Source organism: Erinaceus europaeus, unplaced genomic scaffold (assembly GCF_950295315.1).
Source record: "Erinaceus europaeus unplaced genomic scaffold, mEriEur2.1 scaffold_846, whole genome shotgun sequence".
NCBI lineage: Eukaryota > Metazoa > Chordata > Mammalia > Eulipotyphla > Erinaceidae > Erinaceus > Erinaceus europaeus.
Genome location: NW_026647694.1, coordinates 2,261 through 8,933, shown reverse-complemented (window position 1 = coordinate 8,933; position 6,673 = coordinate 2,261).

Here is a 6,673-nt window from a genome sequence, read left to right as displayed (position 1 = left end):
TCTGAAGGCAGACAAGCTGGAGTACGCAGAGATTCGTGCAGAGATCTCAACCTGCAATTCCTAAAAGTGAAGCTGCACGGGAAGCCACCTCCGGATGGTGAACCCCCCCCCGCAACAACTAAGACAGTATAGATTTAAATTTGTGTTTAAAATGACATGTCTTTATAACAAAGGTTTCTCTCCTTGTATATTAATGACCATGTTTATGTGTATGTTTAAAGTTTGGTAAACAGTAGCTTTAAGGTTAAATTCTTACTAGTCAAAGTTAAATGAAAAAGGTTTTCAATGTAATTCTCATAAAGATAAAATTAACTTACATTTAAAGTCTAAGGTAAAAATTAGTTAACAATCAATATATTTTAACTAAGTTAGTCTAAACAAAAGGTTAAATAAACTTGTTGATATGTAAAACTCTCCATTACCTTCTCTATTAGAAATGGTAGATCACATAATGGCTATGCTAATTATTCTCATGCCTGAGGTTTCCTCTCTGGCCCACACCTAGGGTGTGTCTCCATCTTGAATGGGTGTAACAAAAGGTTAAAAGACGTTGTTGATATGTAAAAGTCTCAAATTCCTTCTCTATTAGAAACGTTGGATCGTGCAGTAGATATGCTAATAACAAGTTTTGTTTCATAGTAAGTGGCAGCAAGCTGCCTTTGGGACTCTAGGCCGTTCCCCGCCCCCATGCAAATGCCCATCGAGGCAAGTAGCCCCCCAGAGGCAAGAAATGTTTTTTTTTAAGCTGATAAAGTTTAGTTTGTGCCAGTTTCTTTTTTAAAAAATGCCTGTACGATATAGGTTTCTGTTCACCCCACACCCTTGATACTGTAGCCATTTAGTTAAAAGGGGAAACTGTTGTATGCTTTACATTGGGTGCTAGTTCTCCCCCGCCAAGAGAATTAGATCAGGCCTGCTAATTTCGCGGGCCCGCTTAGCCCCGCCCCAAGGAACCCCACCAGAGTTTCAGAGTTCCAGGGTTGAAGAGTTGCAGAGTTCGAGAGAAAAGGGGGTTCCTGAGTTCGAGAGTATGAGAGAGAGTGCTTGCGCCGCCGCAAAGAGACAGCAGAGTTCTGTTTGGTGATTAGTTTGTCTTAGTTTATGAATCGTTGTTCCTGAATAAAGAAATACAGCTTCCCTGCCCAGCCGTTGTCTCCACGTCTCTGTTACCCGCTGTGAAGCTAGACCTGCCTGGCAAGAGCCGTCCGAATTTTAACAACAGAGGTGGTGTGGACTAGCGGGCGGGCTGCTCCAGACTTCCCAGGCGGCGGCAGGCAAGGCGGGTGCGCCGGCACTCTCCTCGGCCCGGGAAGGCGGCTCCTCCGCCGGTTGCAGAGCGCTGCTGGGCAGCTGGCAGAGGACCGGGAGGGAGCACTGTAGCTCAGGGGCTTTCTCTTGGGAGTCTCCGGGCACCACCGCGACCCTGAGGGTGGATCCGAGGACAGCCTTCAGTACAGCTCTCATTGGATCGAAAGGACTTGGAGCTAGTTTTCATCTTTGAGAAATCCTTTAAAAAAGCTTCGGGGGGGGGGGGGGGTTTCCCAGAAGATGGCGGACGGAGAAGCTGCTAGTGGCTGAGCTCTGACCACATCTCCTGGAAACAGTAGGATTTTCTGCCTTTAGCAGGCCAGCCAATAAGGGGTCCTAGCAGTAACACCAAGGAGGTGACTATAATTTAATTTGGGTTAAGAATTAAAGTAGGGAAAAAAGGGGGGAAAATATTTTTTTCCTTCCTTTTAATTTTCAAGCATACCTCCTTCCCACCCCCACCCCCCCACCCTCCCTAACCAGTCCCTGGGGACCAGCTCCTAGCAGGGGAGGGGAGCTCCTTTTCTTTACCAAATTCCTGCCCCACCGGGGAGTATCATTAATTCTAAGTCTATACCCTTCTGAAACCTCTGGCCTTTTTTCTTTCTAAGTAGCCAACCCCCCCCACCTCACCCCGCATAGCTAATTAAATAATTAAAAATAAATACAAAAAAACCCTTTCCTTTCACTGCCCTTTTCTGACTGTTCTTTTTCTTATCTTTTTCTTTTTTCTCTCTCTTTCTTTTTTTTCTTTTTCTCATTCTTGTCATCCCTTCTTTCTTAATCCTACAGCTTCCAAAGTCACAGCCCCCAGCCCCCACACCACAGTGTGCTTTTTTTAATTCACTGATACACATTTGGGAATTTCCTTTCACTGCTCTTTAATTACAACTCTTTTTCTTATCTTTTCCCTTTTCTCTCTCTCTCTCTCGTCTCTCTCTTTTTTTCTTTTTAATCTTGTCACACTTCTTCCTTCTTCTCTGCCTTTCTGAATTTGTGAATTATTTTAGGGAAGAAATCTGACTCAGAGTGGACTCTCTATGTGTGTATCTCTGCTCTAGTTCCCTTTGCCCTCTTGTTACCCCTAGAATATACAGTGGATAGTAGATTTGCATAACTGTCTATTCTTGCTATCCTTTCTTTTCTCTTTCTTCACTGGGATTTGGTTACTATTGTTTCACGGATTGGAGAAATTGTTTGGCTAACTGGTAAGGATTAAACTACTTCAATACTTGCTTCAGTTGCTACTGTATTTCCTGAGGTTGGTGAGTGCAATTGTCATAAAGGTATTTAGTTAAGTGTTACTTGTACTCAAGACACAACAACTGAGGAACAACAGAGCATAAAAAAAGAAACACATAAATCAAAAAAATGGGTAGATCAAAAACAAATAAAACTGCTACTCCAATGAATGAAGACAAGAGCCCAGAAGAAACTACAAATCAGCCAGAAGTAACCATAGATAAGAAAAGTATGCAAGCAATAATAAACTTATTAATCATAGAAATGAAAACAACATTGGAGGAAAGGAATGGCTGTATTAGGGAAACAACAGTTGAGACCCCCAAGGAAAATACTGATTATCTTGAGGCAATTAGAGAACTGAAAGCTGAAATAGCTGTAATAAAGAAAGAAGCTGAGGCAAGGGAAAGCAGACTAACAGAAGCAGAAAACAGAATTAGTCAGACAAAGGATGAGTTAGAGAAAACAAAGAAAGAGGTGAAAGAGCTTAAAAAGAGATTGAGAGACACTGAAAACAACAACAGAGACATATGGGATGATCTCAAAAGAAGTAACATTTGTATAATTGGCCTGCCAGAGGAAGAAAGAGAGGAAGGGGAAGCAAACATTCTAGAGGAAATCATAGAAGAAAACTTCCCAGACCTGAATAACAGAAAGGACATCAAGATTCAAGAGGCCCAGAGAGTACCAAACAGAATCAACCCAGACCTGAAGACACCAAGACACATCATAGTCACAATGAGAAGAAGTAAGGATGAAGAAAGGATCCTAAAGGCTGCAAGAGAGAAACAAAAAGTCACATACAAGGGAAAACCCATAAGATTATCTGCAGACTTCTCCACTCAAACTCTAAAAGCCAGAAGGGAGTGGCAAGATATCTATCGAGCCCTGAATGAAAAAGGGTTTCAACCAAGGATAAAATATCCTGCTAGACTTTCATTCAAACTAGATGGAGGGGATCAAAACCATCTTAGATAAACAACAGTTAAAGGAGACAACCATCACCAAGCCGGCCCTGAAAGAGGTTTTAAAAGACCTCTTATAAACAAGAACATCACTATAATACTTGCAATATATCAGAGCAAACAAAAAAATTTTTTTTGAACAATGGCACTACAATACATTAAATCCATAATATCAATAAATGTCAATGGCTTAAACTCACCCATAAAAAGGCACAGGGTGGGGGGATGGATCAGAAAACATAACCCAACCATATGCTGCTTGCAAGAATCCCATCTGTCCCATCTGTCACAACAAGATAAACACAGACTTAAAGTGAAAGGGTGGAAAACTATCATACAGGCTAATGGACCACAGAAAAGGGCAGGAACAGCCATTCTCATCTCAGACACGATAGATTTTAAATTAAATAAAGTAATAAAAGATAGGCAAGGACATTACATAATGATTAGAGGATTAATCAGCCAAGAAGACTTAACAATTATTAACATCTATGCACCCAATGAGGGACCATCTAAATACATTAAGCACCTACTGAAAGAATTTCAAAAATACATCAATAGTAATACAATAATAGTGGGAGACTTCAATACCCCACTCTCACACTTAGACAGATCAACAAAGCAGAGAACCAATAAAGATACAAGAGAACTGAATGAAGAGATCAACGGACTAGACTTCTTGGACATTTTCAGACTCCTCCACCCCAAAAAACTGGAATACACCTTCTTTTCAAATCCACATAACACATACTCAAGGATAGACCACATGTTAGGCCACAAAGACAGCATCAATAAATTCAAGAGCATTGAAATCATCCCAAGTATCTTCTCAGACCACAGTGGAGTAAAACTAACATTTAATAACAAACAGAAAATTATTAAAAGACAGAGAATTTGGAAACTAAACAACATGCTCCTTAAGAACCACTGGGTCAGAGACTCACTCAAGCAGGAAATTCAAATGTTCCTGGAAACTAATGAAAATGAAGACACAACCTATCAAAATATTTGGGACACAGCTAAAGCAGTACTGAGAGGGAAACTTATAGCCATACAATCACATATTAAACACCACGAAGAAGCTCAAATGAACGACCTTACTGAACACCTCAAGGACTAAGAGGAAGAAGAACAAAGGAACCCTAAAGCAACCAGAAGGACAGAAATCACTAAAGTTCGAGCAGAAATAAACAACATCGAAAATAAAAGAACCATACAAAAGATCAATGAAGCCAAATGTTGGTTCTTTGAAAGATTAAACAAAATTGACAAACCCCTAGCCAGATTCACCAAACAAAAAAGAGAGAAGACTCAAATTAATAGAATTGTAAATGATGGAGGAGATATCACAACTGACACCACAGAAATCCAGAGAATCCTGCGAAACTTCTATAAAGAACTATATGCCACCAAGCTAGAGAATCTGGAAGAAATGGAACAATTCCTAGAAACCTATGCACTTCCAAAACTGAACCAAGAAGAACTACAAAATCTAAATGCACCAATCACAGACAAAGAAATTGAAACCGTTATTAAGAATCTCCCCAACAACAAAAGTCCTGGACCAGATGGCTTCACAAACGAATTCTACAAAACTTTCAGGAAACAGTTAGTACCCATACTTCTTAAGCTATTCCATAAGATTGAAGAAACAGGAATACTCCCTTCCACTTTCTATGAAGCCAACATCACCCTGATACCAAAAGCTGATAGGGACAGAACAAAAAAGGAAAACTACAGACCAATATCTCTGATGAACATAGATGCCAAAATATTAAACAAGATCTTGGCCAACCGGATACAGCAACATATCAAAAAGATTGTTCATCACGACCAAGCGGGATTCATCCCAGGAATGCAAGGCTGGTTCAACATCCGTAAGTCAATCAATGTCACCACATCAATAAAAGCAAAGCCAAAACGCACATGATTATCTCAATAGATGCAGAGAACGCCTTTGACAAAATCCAACACCCATTCATACTCAAAACTCTACAAAAAATGGGAATAGATGGGAAATTCCTCAAGATAGTGGAGTCTATATATAGCAAACCGACAGCCAACATCATACTCAATGGACAGAAGCTGAAAGCATTCCCCCTCAGATCGGGGACTAGACAGGGCTGTCCACTGTCACGGTTAACTCTTCAACATAGTACTGGAAGTTCTTGCCATAGCAATCAGGCAAGAGAAAGAAATCAAAGGAATACAGATTGGAAGGGAAGAAGTCAAGCTCTCACTATTTGCAGATGATATGATAGTATACATAGAAAGACCTAAAGAATCCAGTAGAAAATTACTGGAAGTTATTAGGCAATATAGCAAGGTATCATGCTACAAAATCAATGTACAAAAATCAGTGGCATTTCTTTATGCAAACACTAAATCTGAAGAAGAAGACATCCAGAAATCACTCCCATTTACTGTTTCAGCAAAATCAATCAAATACCTAGGAATAAAGTTGACCAAAGAAGTGAAAGACTTGTATGCTGAAAACTATGAGTCGCTACTCAAGGAAATAGAAACTGATACCAAGAAATGGAAAGATATCCAATGCTCATGGATTGAAAGAATAAATATCATCAAAATGAATATTCTCCCCAGAGCCATATACAAATTTAATGCAATACCCATCAAAGTTCCACCAAGCTTCTTTAAGAGAATAGAACAAACACTACAATCATTTATCTGGAACCTGAAAACACCTAGAATTGCCAAAACCATCTTGAGGAAAAGAAACAGAAATGGAGGCATCACACTCCCAGACCTTAAACTATATTATAAATCCATCATCATCCAAACAGCATGGTACTGGAACAAAAATATGCACACAGACCAGTGGAACAGAATTGAAAGCCCAGAAATAAATCCCAACACCTATGGGCATCTAATCTTTGATAAGGGGGCCCAAAGGATTAAATGGAAAAAGGAGGCCCTCTTCAATAAATGGTGCTGGGAAAACTGGGTTGTAACATGCAGAAGAATGAAATTGAACCACTTTATCTCACCAGAAACAAAAATCAACTCATGGATCAAAGACCTAGATGTCAGACCAGAAACAATCAAATACTTAGAGGAAAACATTGGTAAAACACTTTCCTACCTACACCTCAAGGACATCTTTGATGAATCAAACCCAATTGCAAGGAAGACTAAAG